This window comes from Vipera berus, assembly GCF_964194415.1.
Source record: "Vipera berus genome assembly, chromosome: 1".
NCBI classification, from domain to species: Eukaryota; Metazoa; Chordata; class Lepidosauria; order Squamata; family Viperidae; genus Vipera; species Vipera berus.
Window position 1 is genome coordinate 65,144,316 of NC_138202.1, and position 24,389 is coordinate 65,168,704.

The following is a 24,389-nucleotide window of genomic DNA, read 5'->3' on the forward strand; positions in this document are numbered from 1 at the left end:
GTGACTTGTAAGGGTAAAGATCATTTATAAAGAGCATACTGGAATAGAATGTGATTATTTAAATATTTAAAATTGCCGTAGTGAGAGCTACATATAAAGCTCATATCAAACACTAGCATTTCATATTTTATATCCACAGTTTTACAAACATTTGCATGAAATAGTTTGGGGTCATATTCCTCTTTGAATGTTATAACTTGTACAATCAGACATGAATAGTATTATACCATTTTAAAGATAGAGAGGGATATGTAAAACATCTACCTCTCTTTATTTAGATATTTAGTGGCAATATTCAAATCCCCACAGTGAAAGTAATTAAATCCATTGGGCAACAGTTAGAACTTGTAAAAGATTCTATCCCTTCAGCCTGAATAGGAATTATAATTTATATAAGAATGTATATTTAATACATAATTGTTTCAGCAAAAATGTGAATCTTATAAAACAAAGACAGGTAATTAGAATAGTTTCTGAATAGCAGAGTCTGTACTAAAATTAGCTACCAAAATTAACAGATCTTGACAAAAACAAACAATTACAATGAGAAGGTGAAAATGTAAGTCCCATGTTTTTTGGATCCAGATTTCCATAGTTATATACCTGGATCCAGATCTAATTCTATGAAGATAAAATAATTTAATTATCTCTTGAATCTTATAAATACATACATGGTTTCTCATTTGAGGAGGTTGCTCTCTCCAATTCAGTGGAATAGTCAAGCTCTTCATGTAAAGTGATAGACAGTAGATGGGGAAATGCATTCTACTTGTGAACAAGAATATGAAGTATTTTGGAACCCCATATATGGATATGAATGCACAGGAATTCTGGCTTGGAAAGTAATGCTAAAGTCAATTCAACACTATAGAAAAATTGAGCTATAGGATTAGAAGAATCCAAAGTTCATGGACAGGTGGTTTTTGTAATTCTAAGTTGACTGTCAAGCTTTGCATATTCATTATTTGCTGAACTGCAATTTAAATACAGATTCAGTTCACATCCACATCTATAGCTTGGTATGGTTACTTGTGTAGTAATAATATGATTGTAAAGTGTAATTTTGCATAGTTCTGAGATAACACAGCAAAGTTTATGAGTTGCAAAACAATTACTACGGATTCCAATGAGGTCAAAAGCTCTTTCTTATAGAGCTTGTCCAGTGATTTTTAAAAAGCTTCTCCATAAGTACTGATTGAAACAGTATTTCAGATAATTTGACTACATGGTGAGTTATTTACAAAAGAGTCACCCAATTATTTTTATAGTGGGACTAATCATAATTTAAGCAAAATGTATAATAATGTGAACATGTGACTGATTCTAAATGTTTCTGTATTGTGCCAATTGTTTTTGGAGCTATGCTGTTTGTTAAAGGAAAATGTGGATTCCCATAAAGACCTTTTGATTATTATCTTCAGTCAACGTTGAAGCATATCCATTGTGCTTTGGGGTTTTCTGGCTTTAAAAAAATACATGTATGTATGATATGTGTGTGTCCGATTCAAATGGCAATGCATTTCTATGACTCAAGCTATGTAATATTGGCAAAATGTGTTAAGATTGTAAAAGTTATTTGCTTGTTGCAATTTTATTGCTAAAAAACCTGCCTTCTACTATTGAGGTTAAATGGAAAATTATTGTCACCTTTATAAGAATGTTTTATATATGTTTATGGTATGTGTTGAATAGATATATAAGACTACACAGTGATGGATGCCAAAGTATTAGTTTTCTGTTAAATATACGCTCAACCTATGCTGCTAAAAACTGAAATGTTACATTGCCAAACTCTGGGATACATACATGGTAAATATCTGGTACCATATTAAAATAGTGTGTGCTTATTTCCTTTCCCATACAGTACATTTGCATATAATTTAGAAGGTGAAAATTGAGAGTTATCTAACAATAATGTCAAAATTGTAATTTTTCATTTTGAAGAAATTGAAAGACAGAAATATATAAGATTTCATGGCAGGAAAACCTGAATAGGAAAAGAAATTCAACATAGGTACTGGTGTCTAAAAAGGAAGATGCTTAGAGCTCAGTCACAAACAATTACAATATTAAAAAGACAATTTGAGAAGCCAGGACAAAGTTACACAAGCTTTTTCATGGCAATATAAAGTCAAAACAAATATACAGGATAAGGAAAGGCAAGTGACCCAGGAGCAATATAGACAAATAAGCTGAAATTGAAGAGATGATGTCAGGAACCCCAAAGAATAAGCTGAATATGATGGAGGATGTTAAGAAAAGCAGAAATTAAAGTATTATGTGGATGATTTAAAGCTAACTATTGTGCAACTACAGAGTGCAAAAAGACAGCTGATGAAAACAGGTTTTAGTGAATTCTCAGGATAGAAAATTGACATATTAAAAAAAATGCCCTAGAAGGAAAAAACTTGGTGCAGAATGGGTTGGGATGACAACGTCAAGTAATATATTTGGAATTGTTCCTGATTGGTGGTTGTTAGTTGCGAAGTCATATCAGACCCATCGCGACCCCATGGACAACATTCCTCCAGGCCTTCCTGTCCTCTACCATTTTCTGGAGTCCATTTAGGCTCACGCCTACTGATTCAGTGACTCCATCCAGCCACCTCATTCTCTGTCATCCCCTTCTTCTCTTGCCCTCAACTTTTCCCAGCATTAGGCTCTTCTCCAGTGAGTCCTTCCTTCTCATTAGGTGGCCAGAGTATTTGAGTTTCAACTTCAGGATCTGGCCTTCTAAAGAGCAGTCAGGGTTGATCTTCTCTAGGACTGACCGGTTTGATCGCCTTGCAGTCCAAGGGATTCGCAGAAGACCAGCACCATACTTCAAAGGCCTCAATTCTTTGGCGCTCAGACTTTCTTATGGTCCAACTTTCACAGCCATACATTGGAACTGAGAAGACCATAGCCTTGACCAGGGGTCGGCAACCGGAAAAAGGAAAAGAGCCACTCAGAACCGGTTCCATCACACAAACAAAAAAGTGGGAGCCGCAAAAAGTGCGTGCGCGTGCGTTCACTCACGCGCATGCGCAAAAAACATTTTGCGCATGCGCAAAATGGGAGGCACCTGCACGGCGACGGGTCTCCCCTTTGGAGAGGTGCGCGCTGTCCCGTCCGGAGACCTGCCGCATTCGTCAAACTGACGAACGCGGCAGCTGTGCAAATGGGATGGCGGCGGTTTGGAGAGTGCGCGCGCACCTCTCCTAAGCCGCCGCCGTCCGTCGGCAGGTCTCCGGATGGCGGCGGCTTGGGAGAGGTGCGCACGCACTCTCCAAGCCGCCGCCATCCCGTTTGCACAGCTGCCGTGTTCATCAATGTTTGACGAACGCAGCAGGTCTCCGGATGGGATGGCGGCGGTTTGGAGAGTGCGCGCGCACCTCTTCCAAGCCGCCGCCGTCCGTCGGCAGGTCTCCGTCCGTCGGCGGCTTGGGAGAGGTGCGCACGCACTCTCCAAGCCGCCGCCATCCCGTTTGCACAGCTGCCGTGTTCGTCAATGTTTGACGAACGCGGCAGGTCTCCGGACGGGATGGCGGCGGTTTGGAGAGTGCGCGCGCACCTCTCCCAAGCCGCCGCCGTCCGTCGGCAGGTCTCCGGACGGTGGCGGCTTGGAGAGGTGCGCGTGCACCTCCGCCCTTCGGAAAGGTGCACGCGCACCTCTCGGAATGGGCAGCGGCGCCGCTTGTTGGGAAAGCTGCCGCGTCCCGTTTGCAGAGCTGCTGCTTTTGGCAGCCTGCAAATGTGCCGCAGCAGCTTTCTCAAAGAGCGGCGCCGCTGCCCGTTCGCGCGGAGGTGCACACGCACCTCTCCAAAGGTTTGGAGAGTTGCGCGTGCACTACTGCCCGTTCGAAGAGGTGCGCTCGCACCGGGCGGCTGGGAGCTTCAGGAGACGGCTCAAAGAGCCGCATGCGGCTCCGGAGCTGCGGGTTGCCGACCCGTGGCCTTGACTATACGCACTTTTGTTGGCAGGGTGATGTGTCTGCTTTTTAGTGTGCTGTCTAGATTTGCCATGGCTTTCCTCCCCAGGAACAAGCGTATTTTAATTTCTTGGCTGCAGTCCCCGTCTGCGGTGATCTTGGAGCCCAGGGAAATCAAATCTGTCACTACCTCCATTTCTTCCCCATCTGTTTGCCAGGAATTGAGAGGGCTAGATGCCATGACCTTGGTTTTCTTAATGTTAAGTTTCAAGCCAACTTTTGTACTCTCCCTCCCCCGCAACAAGAGGCTCTTTAGTTCCTCTTCACTTTCTGCCATTCATCTAGCCCTGCCTTTCTCATGATGTGCTCGGCATATAGGTTAAACAGGCAGGGCGACAGTGTACAGCCTAGCCGGACTCTTTTCCCAATTTTGAACCAATCAGTGGTTCTGTGTCCAGTTCTCACTGTTGCTTCTTGACCCGCATATAGGTTTCTCAAGAGACAAATAAGATGGTCTGGTACGCCCATCTCTTTAAGAACTTGTCACAGTTTGTTGTGATCCACACAATCAAAGGCTTTAGCATAGTCAAAGAAGCAGAAGTAGATGTTTTTCTGGAATTCCCTAGCTTTCTACATGATCCAGCATATGTTGGCAATTTGATCTCTAGTTCCTCTTTGAAATCCTGCCTATACTTCTGGTAGTTCTCGATCCACATACTGCTGGAGTCTAGCTTGTAGGATTTTAAGCATAACGTTACTAGCATGTGAAATGAGTGCAATGGTGTGATAGTTTGAACATTCTTTGGCACTGCCTTTCTTTGGAATTGGAATGTAAGCTGATCTTTTCCAATCCTTTGGCCACTGTTGAGTTTTCCGAATTTGCTGGCAAATTGAGTGTAGCACTTTTACTGCATCGTCTTTTAAGATTTTGAATAGCTCAGCTGGAATACTGTCACCTCCACTAGCTTTGTTGTTGCTCAGCTTTCCTAAGGCCCACTTCACTTCACATTCTAGGATGTCTGGCTCGAGGTCAGTGACCATCTCATCGTGGTTATCAGGGATGTTAAGCTCGTTCTTGTATAGATCTTCTGTGTAATTTTGCCACCTCTTCTTAATTTCTTCTGCCTCTGTTAGGTCCCTGCCATTTTGGTCCTTTATCATGCCCATTTTTGCATGAAATGTTCTCTTCATCTCTCCAATTTTCTTGAAGAGATCTCTGGTCCTCCCTATTCTATTGTTTTCTTCTATTTCTTTGCACTGTTCATTTAAGAAGGCGTTTTTATCTCTTCTAGCTATTCTCTGGAATTCTGCATTCAATTGGATGTATCTTTCTTTTTCTCCCTTACCTTTTGCTTCCCTCCTTTCCTCAGCTATTTGCAAAGCTTCCTCAGACAGCCATTTTGCTTTCTTGCATTTCTTTTTCTTTGGGATGGTTTTGGATGCTACCTCTTGTACAATGTTGTGAACCTCTATCCATAGTTCTTCAGGCACTCTGTCTATCAGATCTAATTCCTTAAATCTATTTGTATACTGTATATTCGTCAGGGATATGATTTAGTTCATACCTGAGTGGCCTAGTGCTCTTCCCTACTTTCTTCAGTTTAAGCCTAAATTTTGCAACGAGAAGCTCATGGTCTGAGCCACAGTCAGCTCCTGGTCTTGTTGTTACTGACTGTATAGAGCTTCTCCATCTTTGGCTGCAGAGCACATAGTCAATCTGATTTCTGTGTTGACTGTCTGGTGATGTCCATGTGTAGAGCCATCTCTTGGGTTGTTGGAAAAGTGTGTTTGCTATGACCATCATATTCTCTTGACAAAATTCTATCAGCCTGTGCCCTGCTTCATTTTGTACTCCAAGGCCAAACTTGCCTGTTATTCCGGTTATCTTTTGGCTTCCTACTTTAGCATTCCAATCCCCCATGATGATAAGGACATCATTTTTTGGTGTTAGTTCTATAAGGTGCTGTAGGGCTTCATAGAACTGGTCAATTTCATCCTCTTCAGCACTGGTGGTTGGGGCATAGACTTGGACTACTGTGATATTGAATGGTTTGCCTTGGATTCAAACTGAGATCATTCTGTCATTTTGGGGATTGTATCCCAGTATTCCTTTTCCTACTCTTTTATTGACTATGAAGGCTACTCAATTTTTTCTGAGGGATTCTTGCCCGTAGTAGTATACCTGATGGTCATCTGAATTAAATTCACCCATTCCTGTCCATTTTAGTTCGCTGATTCTTAAAATGTCAATGTTCAGTCTTGTCACCTCTTGTTTGACCATGTCCAGCTTTCCTTGATTCATGGATCTTACATTCCAGGTTCCTATGGAGAAAAAATCTTTACAGCATTGGACTTTTCTTTCACCACCAGATACATCCACATCTGAGCGTCCTTTCAGCTTTGGCCCAGTCGCTTCATTCTTTCTGGCGCTGCTAGTACTAGCCCTCTGCTCTTCCCCAGTAGCATATTGGATGCCTTCCGACCTGAGGGGCTCATCTTCCAGCGTCATATCTTTTTGCCTTTTGGTACTGTCCATGGGGTTTTCATGGCAAAGATACTGGAGTGGTTTGCCATTTCCTTCTCCACTGGATCACGTTTTGTCAGAACTGTCTGCTATGACCTGTCCATCTTGGGTAGCCCTGCACGGCATAGCTCATAGCTTCATTGAATTATGCAAGCCCCTTCACCACAACAAGGCAGTAATCCATGAAGGGGTGATTGGTGGTAACAAAGATATATGTCAAAATTATCTCAAATTGTGGAGAAAAATTTTAAAAATATTTTCAAAGGTAGAAAAAAAATCATTTTTACTTGTTAGGATTAATTGTGATTGTTAATATCAATATATTACCTAAGGTTTTTTTTAACTTATTTGAAATGATGCCAATTTAATTCCAGAAAAAAATCTTGCAAGATGGGCAGATAGTCAGTAGATTTATTTGGAGTGTAAAAATGTAGAATAAATTTTATGAGATTCAAAAAATAGTGTTGAACTAGATCTTCTGAACTTTATTATATTACAGTGCAAGTTGTTCATCATGGATAACAATAGAAAAAATCCCTAAATATCAAAATGTCAGTATGAGAAGGAGCTGACCCAGCTAATGGGCTTCCCAGATACTTCTAGTATGATTGCAAAGAATATAAATATTTGAAAGGGCATATTATTAGACAAAGCTTGATAAAAGCATGGAATTCTGTAAAAAGAATAAGTTCAGCAACGTCACCTCTAGCTTCACGTCCAAATGCTTTGTATTCTGGAGAACATTATTGCAAGAAAAGTATAATTATATATGCAGATATTGTGCACCCAGACTCTAGAAACAGATTAAAGGCAAAGCGAGAATTATTAGGTGAAAGCCAAAACTTACTATGGTTGGTGTGTTTTCAAATTTCTGGGGGGAAAAAGTGATCTTAAAAAAGAAGGAAAGTGTGTAAGAGAAATTGTATCACAGATACTGAACAAGTCAAAAATTGCATGGGAAAGTGGATGCTGAGTGATAACAAAGAAAAGTAGAACAACTACTACCTTGGTTCAAACTTCTCAAAAAGAGAATATGTGATTTACAGTGACAATGCAAATAGCTCCTTGAAGCTCAGGATTGGAGTTTAAGATTAGTACACAAAAGTCAAGAGAGACTTGAATGAACCTTGAATGAATTCAAATCCTTGGAACCAGATGAATTACATCTTAGAATGTTGAATAAACTTGTTGATTATCTGTCTGCATTTGTATTACTTTTGAAATATCCTAAAGTAGAGAATGTATATGCATTACAAGATAAACTATTTCAATTTATTTTTTTTAGATAATGTTCTGATCAGCAGTTACATTTATATAGGAGTTCCAAGTCATGTCTATTAGATTGATGGCTCAAGAATTATGTTCAAAGTTGCCAGTGGATCCACTTCAAAATTGGGGAACATATTATATGAGGAATTGGTTTTGTATCAATGTTGTTAATCAAAAGAGTAAATAATCTCTTCTCAGTTGAATATTAAGAAAATCTGAATAGAGAAATTCAAAAGAGAAACCAAATATTAATGTTACACTTATTCTTTGGAAATTTTTAAGCACAAGCTGAGTATTATCTGTCAGAACTGCTTTGATTCCTACGATGGTGGGATTTTAAAAGCCCAATTCTGTACACTCCCAACAAAACTTTCTATTGAGAAAGTTGATAGCCCAGGAACAAATTTAGAGAAATACATTAGCAGCTGAAACAGAAGTGTGTTATGGAGGCCACAATACTATAGTTTTTCTTCCCAGACAGAACTCTGATAGTGAACATGTATGTTACCAAAAAAGGTCTGTACCTCAATACTGAGTTGTTGTAACATTTATTCTTGAAAACCTCATGGTAACTAGGAAGGAGAAATTGAAAATCAGATCTATTTGCATCCTTCTAGGCTATCTAATTTTACTGATACTCTTACTGGGTATTGTCCTAAACTAATATACATTTAGAGTGTCCTTGGATTCCATCCCTCAGACTCTACTAATAACTCCCGACATCATTTTTTAAAATTAATTTTTATGAAGAGACTTTTTTACAGAGTAAAAGCAATGCAAACTGGAAAGAAAAAACAAAAGTAATGTGAATAAGTAAGAAAGGAAAGGAAAAAAAAGAAAAAGAAAAGGAGTTATAAAAAGGCAGCTTCCAATCTTCTTTACAGCATTTATCAAGGTGTTTATATTTTATATCCTCTATCTCTATAGTTACAGTACATTGTGGCTCCTTCTTCAGTATTCTACCCTTTCTAATCATCAAACCCATAAATCACAAGTTCATTTTTTTCCATTTCAGCTAAAATTTCTTTAAGGATTTCCAGTCACTGACAAATATAGTTGCTTTTTACCTGTCAAGCAAGCCAACTTTGCCATCTATTCAAATTCTGTTACTTCACCAACTATTCCTCCTTTGTGGGTATTTCAGCACCTTTCCATTTTCTGTACCTCTTGACGTTCTGGGGGGTAGCAGGAAAAGAGTTAAATGGACATAAATCTTTGATAGCCTGATAATTTGTCAGGTGAGAAGTATATCAAAAAAGCAATCTGGATGTATGTTTCTTACTAAATCTTCAAATAATAAAAGATTAAGTCCAAATGATGATGAACAAAATAAATGAAATAATAGATAATGAATTTAAAGGGTATTAGCCAGTTACAACATCATGTCCAAAGCAGAAAAGATCAGCTGTTGGATCCAAAGTCCATATCTAAAAAAAAGTCCTAGCAAGCATTTGAATTCTACAAATGAAAATTGCACAGCCTTGAATAATTTATTCTGTTGATCCAGCAACATTATCCAGAGACATTTACATTCACTTTCATTTGTAACTTATTTTATCTCTTACAATCGTCAGAAAAATTTCTGATTCATATTTAACTAGCATCAGATGCACAAATGATGGAAATATTAGAGGACAAGCTTTTTCATCATAGCATCTAAGCTGTGGGTTTTTATGCTCTGGGAAATGGTTTGTATAACTCTCTCATAATGTTTAAAATGTGTATTAACCATGTATGTGTTAAATTATTATTGACATAAAGTTTTAAATAATGCTTTGCTTTTTGTTTTGCTGCATAAATATTAAATTACTATTTATATGAGTGCCTTAGCTTCCTTCAGCCTCATAAAGATACATGAGAAAACAACAGACATAAAAGTTAGGCAAATCATAAATCAATACATGCAGAAAAGTGACTTTTTTTTTATTCTGAGCCTCAAGAGAACCGTTTCCCACACTTGATTGAAAAACATTCCACTGTGTGAGTCTCTTGAATAGAGATAATTTAAAAATACTAGTTTGGCTACAGTTTTGAACAGAGAGCAATGACCTTTGACAGAGCTGAATGAGATGAAATTCCAGATCTGAACATTTACATTTTATTGGAAAAAGAAAATGCTACATTTTCATTCTTTATATTACAAAAGATAACCCAATTTCTTTCCATGTACTGCAATTGTTTTTACTTGACAATAATAATTTCCAATAAGCTTTGAAATTTCAGTTAATCTTCCATTTAAAAATGAACAAAGTCGCAGCAGAAAAATATCTTTGGAATAAAAAGCACAATGATAGTGAAGATGTTTGATCAATTAAATACACAATGACAGGGTCCACCTCCTTTTTTTTTTTTTTTTTTTTTTTTTTTTCCTGCCCAAGATGGCGACGGCCGCAACCTAAGCTTCGGGCGCTCTTCGAGGGCTCCAAGGAATCAGCTTAGGGAGGCCCACGGTATGTTCAGGCAACTCTGGGGGTGGGGGATTTACCAAACAGCTGCTGGGCGCTATTTTTTGCGGCGCTGAGCCCCCCCCCCTCCGAACTAGCGGCACTGGAGAACTGCCGCCTGCCGAGCTCTATTATGGCGCCGAACGCTGGAGCAGTGCCGTGAAGCCCGGGACGCCTTGCCTAATTTCTTTCTCCTGCCGGCTGTCGAAGCGATTTTGGGGATTTGGAGGACTCTGGAACAGCTGCTGGGCGCTGCTCTTCGTGGCGCTGAGCCTCCCCCCTCCGAACTATTAGCTTGCTGATCTGAACCGGCGGCGCTTGAGAACTGCCTGCCTGCTGATCTGCCGAGCTTCGCTATGGCGCTGAACACTGTGACAGCGATTTGAAGTCCGGGGAGCCTTGCGTTGCTCCCTTCTTCTGCCGGCTTGCCGAGGCGTCTTTGGGGACTGGGGGGATTTTAAAACAGCTGCTGGGCGCTGCTTTTTGTTGTGCTGAGCCTTCCCCCCTTCGAACTAGCGGCTTGCTGATTGAAACTAGCGGCGTTTGAGAATCTGCCTGCCTGTCGACCTGATGTTCTCCGCTATGGCGCCGAGAAGTCCGGGACGCCTTGCCCCGCCTTCCCTCTTCTGCTTGCTCGCCGTGAATACCCTCTGCTTGTCGGAGGGGCAGCGGCGACGATCCCACCGGTCAGAGATCTTTTTACGATCATTAGCTGGCTGGCGCCGTTTTTGGCGGCGCGGAGCCTTTCTCTCCTCCCGGTTGGTGGCTGCAGACAGTGGGCCTGGTCATCGGCCTCGGCGGACATGTTGGCGAATTCCCCGGACTTAAGACATCTGCTGGGACTGCCTCTCTCCGCCGTTGGAAGATTGCCTGGACTGGCGGACGGGCGTTGGGAAAGAATGTTTTTGTTCTTCCCCCTCCCAGACTGGTGACGCTGGCTGGAGATGCGAGGATCGACAGAGGCCCGGCCTGCCTGTTCATATTTTCCCTGTTGACAGGCAGGCACCTGGCTAGCTCCATACCTGATGGGAATTAAGATCCCTCCTACTGATAGTCCAGTGTGGCCGGGTCCGGACCGTGGTGGGAGGACGGTTTTGGACTGGTCAGTGGCCACCTCACTGGTGTGAGAGACCAGTTGGGGTGGCCCTGGCCCAGGATTCCCTTCTCTTTCTCTGCCCTTGATTGGACTCCTCAGCCGGAGTGAGAGGACGACTGAGGTTGTCCCTTGGATTTCCCATCTCAGGTGAGAGCTGAGATGGCTCTGCAGATTAGGAGATATGCCTACTGGACTTTTTACCATCTCTATACCATCACTGAGTGATCCTTGGACATACTCATAACATCTGCCCTAAAAGACTATCCCAGCGCAGTATGATTTATCACTACTCCGGAGCTGACTTGTATGCCCTTAGGGCAGTCTCTGCCTCATGGGCGCGACCTGTCGCCTGTTTCCATACTCCCCTTAATGACGATCCCAAGCTTTGGGATTCCGAGAGGTGGTTGGGCTTAGATAGGGGCCTCGAGTCAAGATATGTTAAGAGGCCCCTGATAAAATTTCTAGCCGGTTATTTTAAGAAGTTAGTGAGGGGGAGGGAAGGGAGGGAATTTTTAACCGGCACTCAGTCTGGTCCTGTTAGAGGTCCTGACGGGACGGGGTTGGGGGAGGTGGCTGCTGGTTCTGAGAATGTGGGGGTGGGGCTTCAAATCCCCACGGCGATAGGGAACGGCAGCAGGTGTCTGCGCGGAGGGCCATATCAACATCTGGGATCGCGCCCCCGCTATCTCCGAGCGGTGGCGCGCTCCGACCCTCCGGTTAGCGCCCTCTTACCCGGGGATGAGGGTGATCAGGCCCCTGAGCTCAGGTTGGTCTATTTTAACGCTAGATCCGTAGTTAACAAAGCTCCCCTCATCCGTGATCTGATCGAGGAGGAACGTGCGGATCTAGCGTGCATCACGGAAACTTGGCTGGGCTCGGAGGGAGGGGTGCCTCTCACCGAGATATGCCCGCCGGGTTTCCGGGTGCTGCACCAGCCGCGGGCTCAGGGCAGGGGTGGTGGGGTGGCAGTGGTTATTCGGGAGACTTTGTGTCCCCGGGAGGCCACCATTGTCCAGATGGCCGGGAGTGAATCCCTCCTCTTGAGATGTGGTCCTCGGGTTCAGTTGGGCTTGTTGCTCACATACCTGGCGCCCAGCTGTGTGGCAACAGCCCTGCCTGAGCTGCTCGACACCCTCTCAGGGTTGGCGGTGGAGTTCCCCAGGCTTATAGTCCTGGGTGACTTCAACCTGCCATCACTGGGGGGGTCGTCGGAGTTAGCTCGGGAGTTCATGGCTTCCATGACAGCCATGGGCCTGACCCAGGTTATTGAGGGCCCTACTCACGAGGGGGATCATACTCTCGACCTGGTGTTCCTGTCTGGACAGTGGTTGGATGATCTGGGAGGGGGTTCCCCATCCATCACCCCTCTGTCATGGTCAGATCATCACCTCCTGAGGCTGGTTTTCCGTCATGCCATCCCCCGCCGCTGGGCGGCGGAACCGACCAGGTGGTTCCGCCCCAGGCGCCTAATGGACCCGGACCGGTTCCAGAGGGCGCTTGGGCCTATACCTATCACCCTTACCCACAGCCCAGTCGATGCTCTGGTGGAGGCCTGGGAAACGGCTGCCACCAGGGCACTCGACTGCGTTGTACCCTCGCGACCTCTGACTCGGCGCAGATCCCGTTGGGCCCCATGGTTCTCTGTGGAGCTCCGGGAGATGAAGCGTCGGAGACGAGGTCTAGAGAGCGGTTGGAGATCCAGCCGATCCGAATCCGACCGATTGCAGTTAAGAACCTTTATAAGGTCTTATCTTGCGGCGATAAGGACGGCAAAGTCTAACTACTTTGCCTCCCTTATCGCGTCCGCAGATAATCGCCCGGCCGCCCTGTTTAGGGTGACTCGCTCCCTCCTTAACCAGGAGGTGAGAGAGGATCCCTTGCAGGGACGAGCCGAGGAGTTTAGTCATCATCTGGCGGACAAAATCGCTCTGATCCGGACCGGCTTGGACTCTGACTGGGCAGAGTCTGACGTGGAGGAATCAGGCGGTCTTGAGCATGTTATCTGGACTGAGTTCGACCCTGTTTCCCCTGATGATGTGGACAGGATCATGGGGAGACTGAGCACCACCACCTGTTTGTTGGATCCGTGCCCCTCCTGGCTAGCTTATGCGGCTCGGGAGGGAACACGAGGCTGGTTCCAGGCAGTAATAACTGCTTCTTTGAAGGAGGGTGTCTTCCCTGCCGCCTTGAAGGAGGCGGTGGTGAGGCCCCTTCTCAAGAAGCCTGCTTTGGACCCGGCTGTTTTAAACAACTATCGTCCAGTCTCCAACCTTCGCTTTCTGGCGAAGGTTGTTGAGAGTGTGGTGGCGCATCAGCTCCCTCTGTTCCTGGAGGAAACTGATTATCTGGACCCGTACCAATCGGGCTTCAGGCCCGGATACAGCACGGAGACGGCATTGGTCGCGCTGGTGAATGATCTCTGGAGGGCTAGGGACAGGGGTTGTTCCTCTGTCCTGGTCCTATTAGATCTCTCAGCGGCTTTCGATACCATCGACCATGGTATCCTGCTGCGGCGTCTCAGGGGGTTGGGAGTGGGAGGCACCGTTTTACGGTGGTTCTCCTCCTACCTCCAGGGCCGCTCGCAGTCGGTGTTGACAGGAGGGCAGAGATCCACCCCGAGGTCTCTCATTTGTGGAGTTCCTCAGGGGTCGGTCCTCTCACCTCTCCTGTTCAACATCTATATGAAGCCGCTGGGCGAGATCATTCGTGGTTTCGGGGTGGGGTATCACCAGTACGCTGATGATACCCAACTTTTTCTTTCCACCCCGAACCAACCCAGCGATGCCCTCTCCGTGATGTCCCGGTGCCTGGAGGCGGTTCAGGTCTGGATGGGGAGAAACAGGCTTCGTCTCAATCCCGCCAAGACTGAGTGGCTGTGCATATCGGCATCTCGGGTTAACCAAGTTATTCCACCTCTAACGATGGGGGGTGAGGTGTTACCCCCCGTTGATAGGGCTCGCAACTTGGGCGTCCTCCTGGATTCACGGCTCAATTTTGAAGACCACATAGGAGCCGTGACCAGGGGGGCTTTTGCACAGGTTCGCCTGGTGCGCCAGTTGCGTCCCTATCTGGACCGAGACGCCCTACGCACAGTTACTCATGCGCTTGTGACCTCCCGTTTGGACTACTGTAACGCTCTCTACATGGGGCTGCCCTTGAAGACCACTCGGAGGCTTCAACTGGTGCAGAATGCGGCCGCGCGAGTTGTAATGGGGGTTTCCCGATACTCCCATGTAACACCTCTACTCCGCGAGCTGCATTGGCTTCCGGTTGCCCTCCGGGTGAAATTCAAGGTGCTGGTTATTACCTATAAAGCCCTACATGGCCTGGGTCCGGGCTATTTGAGGGAACACCTGCTGCCGGCATCAAACGCCCTTCGCCCAGTGCGCTCCCACAGGGAGGGTCTGCTCAGGGTGCCGCCGGTGAGAGATTGCCGGCGGGTGACACCCAGGGATAGGGCCTTCTCAGTGGGAGCGCCTGCCCTCTGGAACCAGCTGCCGGTGGAGCTGAGGACTGCCCCCGACCTCCGATCATTCCGCCGGGGCCTGAAGACCTGGCTCTTTGAGCTCTCAGGCCCAGGCTGAGGAGAAATTTTTAATTCGGGTTTTAATGTATACAGGGTAATTTAATATCTTTTAATTGGTTTTTTAACTTTTGTATGGTGGATTTTTAATTCCCTGTAAACCGCCCTGAGTCCTCAGGGAATAGGGCGGTATATAAATGCAAATAAATAAATAAAATAAATAAATAAATGTATCCATCAGCACACAAGTCTCTGACATGAATGAGATTTGTCCCTTCATGATCAGTTATGGTGAACTCCATTGTAATTAGTCACATTTTTATATATTAACAGTTACTCTGTTTTGAGTCAATAAGCAACTGATTAAATGCTGCAAATATTGAAAAGTGGTAGAATTTGTTTTTGATAAATGTGAATCAAATACTAACTGAAACCATTTCATTTTATACTCCAGCTCCAATCTACACTACATGTTGAAACCTCACTAGATTTTTTTTTATGAGGGAATTTTTCTTTTCTCTCTGTTCTTCACATTACCCTAAAATTATTAATTTTATTTATTTAGGCAATGTCAACTTCAGTTCACTCTTAATGGCTCTAAGCCAGTGGCGGGATTCAAATATGTGAACAACCGGTTCTCTGTGTGGATGCTGCTTCTGGAAGTCCATTCTGGGCCTGGGCAACAAAAAATTAGCTACCGGTTCTGCCAAACTGGTGTGAACTGGCTGAATCCAACACTGCTCTAAGACCATCAGAACCGGGAACAAACAAAATGTTTCAATTTTCTAACTGCAGCTATCTGGAACGGTTCAGTAGATTTCCCCAATATGTTTGTGGGAGTTTGAAACAACGTTTTGCATATCATGCATTGTTGGAAACTGGTAGGTTGTTTTGGCAATCATTAAGAAATAATTTTTTAAAAAGTTCCTCCAGAGACTTTTATAAGATCTCATATGATACTATCCCAAAGGTGCTTTTTCAGGAGGCAACTGGACTTTCTTGTTTTTCTTTGAAGACGTTTCGCTTCTCATCCAAGAAGCTTCTTCAGCTCTGACTGGATGGTGGGGAATGAAAGGATTTATACTCCTGCAGACAGCTGTTCATTTGCATTCTTTTAGCGAGTCATTAAAGCTACCTGGAGGCTTATCTGTGTCTTCAGGGTCACCTGAGTAGTGCAAATGGGTGTGGAACTGTTCTTAGAACTGTTGAAAGGACCGTGTTATAGACTGTAGATAGATGTCGGATCCCCCCCTCTGTTGAAACAGGGTTGCTCAGTTTTGACATAGATGGCTTCTTTGACCCCTCTCTCAACAGAGGGGGAGGGTCCTTTCAACAGTTCCAAGAAGTCTCCACATCCCTTTGCACTACTCAGGTGACCCTGAGGACACAGATAAGCCTCCAGGTAGCTTTAACGACTCACTAAAAGAATGCAAATGAACAGCTGTCTGCAGGAGTATAAATCTTTCCATTCCCCACCATCTAGTCAGAGCTGAAGAAGCTTCTTGAATGAAGAGCAAAATGTCTTCAAAGAAAAACAAGAAAGTCCATTTGTCTTGTGAAAAAGCATCTTTGGGATAACTATGGCCTGGATGACTGAGAATCTCCATAGACTCTTATGATCCTACTTTCACGACTAAATTGTTTCTCAGTTTGGATCATTTCTATTTATTTTAATGATATGAATTACTGGGCTGTCAAAAATCAGGAATCTGGTAGTACTTTTTCAGATTAATGTATTTTATTAAGACATAAGATTTGAATCCTTCTAAATTTTGGCTATCATAAATTAACACAATCCTCTTCCTACAAAGTCTTAATGAGATGTGGAGGCAACATATATATATTGGGTCTATCTATGGTGTAATGCTTAGAAACAAGAATAAAATAATGTTTAGTATTCAGCTTGAAAAGGTCAGCTGAATCTAGTGTTAGTCTATTTTATACTGAATAAAGGAATAAGCTTTCTGTTGATAAAACAATGTTTCAAGTAGGATTTTTACTTTTCATAAATATCTTTAGAGTTAATCTGGTAGAAGATACTCAGGCTTTGCTTTTCGAGTACTTGTTAAGATAAGAAGTCTTTAGGATTTACACATAAATTATTTTTTAAGAGAAACTTGATTTCCAGTAATTTATTTCTATATAGCTTATTCTTTATGTTATAGCTCTATCTTTTTTAATGGAAGTAACTGTACTGTTATTTAAATCAGGCACTTTGACTGCTAAAAGATATATAGTGCTTGGGTAAAGAAATAGCTTCTCCTGGATACTCCTTTTCATGAAATTTCCTTCTCTTCTAGTTGACAGTAGAGAATGGTTGGAACCACACCTTTTTACATTCTGTACCCCATCTCTTGAGGAGCCAAATGAAATGAAATGCTCATTTGAAAGTCTTTGAGTACCAGGTTCCATCCACCTAATCACCACATGCACACCCTAGTTAATATTCTAGAAAGAGTGCAGAAAAGACCGACAAAGATGCTTAGGAGACTGGAGACTAAAACATATGAAAAACAGTTGCTGGAATTGGGTTTGTCTGGTTTAATGAAGAGAAGGACTAGGGGTGACATGATAGCAGTGCTCCAATATCTCGGGGGCTGCCACATAGAAGAGGGAGTCAAACTATTCTCCAAAGCACCCAAAGGCAGGACAAGAAGCAATGGTTGGAAACTACCGTAATCAAGGAGAGAAGTAACCTAGAACCAAGGAAAGGTTTCCTGACAGTGAGAACAATTAATCAGTAGAATGACTTGTGGGTGCTCCAACACTGGAGGGTTTTAAGAAGAGATTGGACAACCATTTGTCTAAAATGGTATAATGTCTCTTGATTGAGCAGAGGTTTGGACTAAAAGACTTCCAAGATTTCTTCCAATTCTGTTATTCTGTTATGTTATCAATGAAACCATAAGATCTACGGTATCAGAATGAATATTTTAGAAGTTCGCAGGAATCCTCTCACCTACAAGGTCTTTTCATTACCGTTTTGATTATATAGCACAAGCACTCCCAGCCGAAGACTAATTTAGAATTAGCCTTTGACTTACAAGCACAATTGGGATCAGAATTTCATTTGCTAAGCAAGGCAGTTGTTAAGTGAGTCATGACCACTTTTATGACCTTTTTTGCCATGGACATTAAGCAATTCATTGCAGTTGCTAAGTGCATCATCTGGTCTTTAAGTGAATCTGTCTTCCCCAACTGACTTTGCCTGTTGAAAGCTAGCTGGGAGGGTCACAAACGGTGATCTCGTGATCCTAGGATGCAGCAGCCATTGTAAACACATGGTGGTTGTCAAAAACACTTGAATTTTCTTTACAGTCATAAGTGTGAGGACCAGTTGTAGGTGACTTTTTTCAGTGCCATTATAACTTTGAACAGTCCCTAAATGAATGGTTGTAAGTGAAGGACTACCTATATATTATTGTTTTATTTTAGGTACTGCTTTTATCCTGCTTTTACTGCTTCTGGAAAGAGAAGTGATAGGGAGGACATCTGAAATAATTAACCTTTAAAATAAGGGAGGAAATGCTAAAGAGGGCACTGACTACTGCAACGCTCTCTACATGGGGCTACCCTTGAGGACCACTCGGAGGCTCCAACTGGTACAGAATGCAGCCGCGAGAGTTGTGTTGGGAGTTTCCCGACACACCCATGTCACACCTTTGCTCCGCGAGCTGCATTGGCTTCCAGTTGTCTTCCGGGTGAGGTTCAAGGTGTTAGTAATGACCTACAAAGCCCTACATGGCATGGGTCCGGAATACATTGGGGAGCACCTGCGGCCGGCGTCAACTTCCCTCCGCCCAGTACGCTCCCACAGAGAGGGCCTCCTCAGGGTGCCACCGGTCAAAGAATGCCAACTGGTGGCCCCCAGGGGGAGGGCGTTCTCTGTGGGCACGCTGGATTTATGGAACCATCTTCCGGTCGAGCTCCGGATGGTGCCTGATCTCCACTCCTTCTGGCGCGATCTTAAAACCCACCTTTTTGAACAAGCTGGCCTGGCCTGATGGGATGGGGTTGGGTTTTATAAATTGGTCTTAACTTTTAATCTGTACTAATTTATTACGGGCATTGCTGTTTAATTACTTTTTAATAATTTTTAATTTTTGTATCTTGTTTTTATTATGTATTGCCCTGTTCACCGCCCTGAGTCCTTCGGGAGAAGGGCGGTATACAAATTAAATTAATTAATAAATAAATAATAAATAAATGTAAGGAAAAGCATTTGAAAATGTATTTATTTTTGAGGGGTTAAATAGATCAGACAAAGTGTGAATTTTGTAAGGCTGCATTTGTATTGTCTGCATTAACTTGGATGTGCTTCACTGTCGCTGTTGGATGAAGCAACTCAGGTAAGCACAGTAGCTCTTCAGTCTTGCTTCACACTTAGATTTGGAATCGCTATTGAAAAACTTCTCTATCAATGGTTCTCATGATGCTTCTTGTTATATATTATGTTATTTGATTATGAATGACCCACTCAACTACATGCTGCTGCTGCATTCTTCCTGAAAAGAAGTATGTTGGTTTTCTTCAGAAGATTAGTTATGCTACTTTTTAGAGAGAGAGAAAAGGTTGTGGCTTATAAAATTCAAAACCGACTGAATTGTGAAAGTTTCACCTCACTTTGTGCATCACAGGAAACATATATTAAACAAAAAGTGTTTAAGAGACCATATAGCTTTGTAGCTTTCAGTTAATTGTGTTTCATTTCTTTTTCTTAGAAGATTGTAACTGCTCAGGATTTACTATTGGGGTGAATTGCTGAAGCTGAAAGAAAACTGGGGAAAGATTACAGTATATAATTTCATAATGTGAAAGGCTCTGATGGTTCCCTTCACTGTAGGTTTATGTAGTAATTCATCTATTATTTCACACTGATAAATAGGTATTTCTTTAAAGAAAAGTTTGTTTTCTCTCAATATGTCTCTCTGATTACTCATTACTTTGTTATTTCTACATGCTCACATCCTTCTGGGTAATCTTTTGAGCATTATATATGTGCAATTTAACATTCTCTTGCACTTAATCTAGTTTGATTCATCTATTTAAATGTAAACAACAAATAAAGTAACATCCTACCCCTCCCCATGTTTCTGCAGTCAGCTTAATGAAACCAATTCCTTTAACCCAAATTGCCATGTAACAATCCCGGCAATAAGCAGCAGGCTTGACCATATTATAGGTATATTTTCATATATTTCCTCCATCTCTGCTTTCTTATGATACCTTGTTTGTTCCCTGCTATACCTACTATTCCCTGTTGCCAAAGGACAACGTTCTACAATTTAAATTTGCTTCTACACAAGCATCATACTGCCAGCTTCCACCCAAGAGTATTTGTTCAGGATTTGAAATGGACATATGACATAATTCAGTCTACATAATGCTTCTAGAATGGATGCAAAAACAAAATTAATAAAAGCATTTACTGTAATTCCTCAAGTGGACCTTGAGTGACTAGTCTTGAAGAGGAATGTCATATTCAATGTGTAGAAGCATGAGAATGCCTGAGCTTTCTCACACACCAGAATTGCTTCCCTCCATTTCCTTTAAATCTTTTCCAAGCATAAGGATGATATAGTGGCTGTCTGTAAAACATCAGTATTTCTAAATGGAGCTTGTGAAGAAAGTTGGAGAGCATGCATGTTAGTAGAACTAATTTTTTTATTGTATGAAGAGCAGCCATATTAGACCCCAAGAGACTCTAAGCAGATGGGAGGAGGGATGGTAAGAATTTGCTTCCCAATTCAAATCCTTCATGATCCTTTATTGTGTTGCTTCCTATGCAGAAAAATCTTAGCTTCCCATAACTTATTTGCAGAAAAGGTAAAAATAAAAAGTAATTTAAAAATTTAGAGTTTAAGAAGTAAAAATAAAAATTATGATAGCTTTCGCACAAAAAATAAACACAAAATTCTATGAAGCCAAAAGCTTTCCCAATCTTTTATGCCTCAGACAGCCTTGCAATATGGTAAAGTTTTCAAATAGCCGAAAGCTTAAACTGCCGCTTGTGATTCGTGAGGGGAGGGATAGGAAGGAAAAATTCCAACCCCTCCCTAAAATTAAGGGCTTTGCTCTCAAGGGCTGTTAAAGTGCTATTTGCCAAAGGTCTTCACTTGTAAAAAGAGAGAAGGGAGTTTTCTCACCCAGATCAGCTGTTTGCTTTCAGTTTAAAGTTCTTCATCTCCGCTGAACAGCTGACAATGGCAGACCGTATAAATGCAGTCAGACATTCTTCCTGCCAGTTCCAAGGGCTCCATTGAGACCAGCGATCCAGCTACCACCAAGCTGCGATCTTCAAGTCTTCACCCTTTGGGAGCCGCCTATACGGGGTGATTTTCAGTCCATTCGGACCCACCAGCTGATAGAAATCAGACCCAGGGAGAGGAGAAACATTTCCCTGAGTCTGTCTTTAGCGACGTCACCGGAAACTCCTCAGCTTCCCGTATCTTCAAGACTCAACTATTGAAGTCAATTTCATGTTTGCATTCTCTGCATTTTTGTTTTCTTCACCAGACAACTCTCTCTTGATATGGTAGCTCCAACACATTAGTGAATAGAATAGAATAGAATAGAATAGAATAGAATAGAATAGAATAGAATAGAATAGAATAGAATAGAATAGAATAGAATAGAATAGAATAGAATGGAATGGAATGGAATGGAATGGAATGGAATGGAATGGAATGGAATGGAGTGGAGTGGAGTGGGGTGGGGTGGGGTGGGGTGGGGTGGGGTAGGATAGGATAGGATAGGATAGGATAGGACAGGACCTTGGAGATCTTCTAGTCCAGCCTGCTGCTCAAGCAGGAGAACTATACCATTTCAGACAAGTGACTGTCTAGTCTCTTCTTAAAAATCTCCAGTGATGGAGCAGCCATGAGTTCTGAAGGCAAGCTTTTTCCACTGGATGATTGTCTTCACTGTTAGGAAGTTTCTCCTTAATTCCAGGTTGCTTCTCTCTTTGGTCAGTTTCCAACCATTGTTTCTTATCCTGCCCTCTGATGCTTTGGAGAATAATTTGATCGCCTCTTCTTTGTGGTAGCCCCTCAAACACTGGAATACTGCTATCATGTCATCCCTGTTTCTTCTTTTCTTTCAAGTCCTGCAGCCATTCTTCATATGTTTTAAATTTCTAGGCCTTTAATCATTTTAGTTGCTCTTCTCTGGAACTTTTTCTAAGGTCTCAACATCTTTTTTGTAGCATGGTGACCAAAATTGTTGGCAGTATTCCAGGTGTGGTCTTATTAGGGTTTTATAAAGTGGTACTAATACTTCATGTGAGGTTGGCTGTCATGGCATAGATAGAGGGCTCACTAACATCAAAGTATTCCTCTTTCTCTGCATCCAAAATGGAGGCTGGAAATATTGTGGACAAATTCGGGCAGCATCCTGTAGAACTCCAGATAAACTTTAAGAAATTTTGCATACAGCTGAAGTGTGGGATCTGGTACAGGCAGTTGAAGATAAGCTTCTGATATACAGCTACAGTCCAGGACAGCTCTTCCCTTAAATTCATTTTTATTTGTGCAAAGTAGATGAAAATACTGACCTCGTGACCAAACATGACTATAAGGTCACAGACAGGAGAGGGATCCTGCAGTGGGAGCATTGAAGCACAATAGATGAAGGCAATATAGATGTATGTAAAGGGAATATTGTTGCACTTTCTGGTGGAAAATACTGTCCTCTGTAACACCTTGACCCAACAACAACCCACCTCAGCAGCAAGTTGACCTCAAGACGAAGGCTCCATTTTGAGAACATACATGTTGGGTTACAGCAGAGCAATAAAACTGTGTGGATGAACCCAAAGTAATATTTGCCTAAAGTGTTTAAATGTCAATCTATGCCAGGGGTCTTCAAACTTGGCCCTTTTATGACTTGTGGACTTCAACTCCCAGAATTCCTCAGCCAGCGTGCCTGGCTGAGGAATTCTGTGAGTTGAAGTCCACAAGTCATAAAAGGGCCAGGTTTGAAGACCCCTGATCTACGCGATGAAAGGAAGATCTTATACTGCAGATCTGGGAAGTAAGAGTGTTTTTTAGCCCTTTACTTTTTTTATAGATGTACTCTGTTGTCAGTTTTCTGAGGTCAGCCACAGTGAAAAAGTGCTCAGCAAGTAGAAGCTCCTGAACTTAGTCAAACTCCCAGATGAATGTGAAGGAATCCTGCTCTCCTTATCTGATTAAGAGAAGAATTATTTCTGTCAGAAAAATTGAGATTTCCAGAGTGGTTGGAAATGATGAACTCTCTCTTATTATGCCTGATGTGGGCAAAGCTTATGTTCTCTATCACAAAAGTCTGGACAAGAGACAAAAAGCAAATGTTAATGATTACAAGGCCTCTTTTGTAGATTCATTTGTTACAGACCTTAGAACCAATATTTTTACACTTGCCCTTAGCTAACATTTTGTTGCAGAGCTCTGGCAATTTATCTATTTGTGTAGAAAATTGGCCACAGTGATCTGGTAGAAAACTTGCTCTGTTTCACAGTTAAGGGTGTTTGTTTGTTTAATTCCAGCAAGTAGTGTTTAATAGCACGTTGTGATGTGCTTTATTTTCTTATTTTATTTTTAACTCTAGTTTTGTATCAGTGTATCAAGAGATTACAGTGTTCGTTTCAGGCAATGGAACTTAGTCATCAACTGGCACTTAATTTGATTTTGAGATTCTCCCACTACAGCAGAGGTAGGCAACCTCAGCTCTTTTATGACTCATGGACTTCAACTCCCAGAATTCCTGAGTCAGATATGGTATGCTGACTCAGGAATTCTGGGAGTTGAAGTCCATGAGTCATAAAAAAGCGAGGTTGCCTATCCCTGCACTAGAGGGAAACAAAGAGGTAGAGAAAAATGTAGCTCTGTACAGCCATCTAGTGGCCAATTATTTTGTAATCCAAATTTAGTGGCTTCAATTTACATGCAGACAATGTTTTACAATTGTTTGGCAACCTCTGAAAACATATCTACAAGCTCAGTTGGGGCCAAGGTGTTGAGGTAATAGCTTTTTTAAAAAAAATGTAAAAAAAACTATATGAACTAGGCCAACACTCAGCCTTTTTTTGTTTCTCCAGTCTTATGAGTTGCCTTGTTTTTGTCCTTCAGTCCCTATGTCCCCTCACCATCACTTGGCCCTCAAGTGCAGAACTATTTGCAAATAGAAAACATGGCTGTCCTAAGGGCACTTGGAAAACCAAAGCTAATGTTGCAGAGTTCTTCTTACAACTGAAATGATCACATATAATTCATATTGATCATATTGGTGGTAGATGACAGAAATCATAGGTACATGCAAGTGGAGAATACTAAGTTGGGGAAGGCACGTTTTGTTACCCTGATTTCACATTTTTTTACATGTAAAATTTCCATCTTTCACTAAGATGTAAATACAGTTAAGTATGACCAGAGATCTGGATTTTCTATTTACTTCCAAGCTTCAGAAAGCTTTAAAAAGCAGTACCCTCTGAGAATACCCAATCTTACTTGTCTAACCTGACTTGGCTAACTCCAATTAACCTGGGTTGATACTGGTTGCCACGACTGGCCCAGAGCAGCCTTTAGAAGGATGCCACTGCACCTACAGCTGGCTATTTGGGTTACACCCTGGATCTTTTACCAGT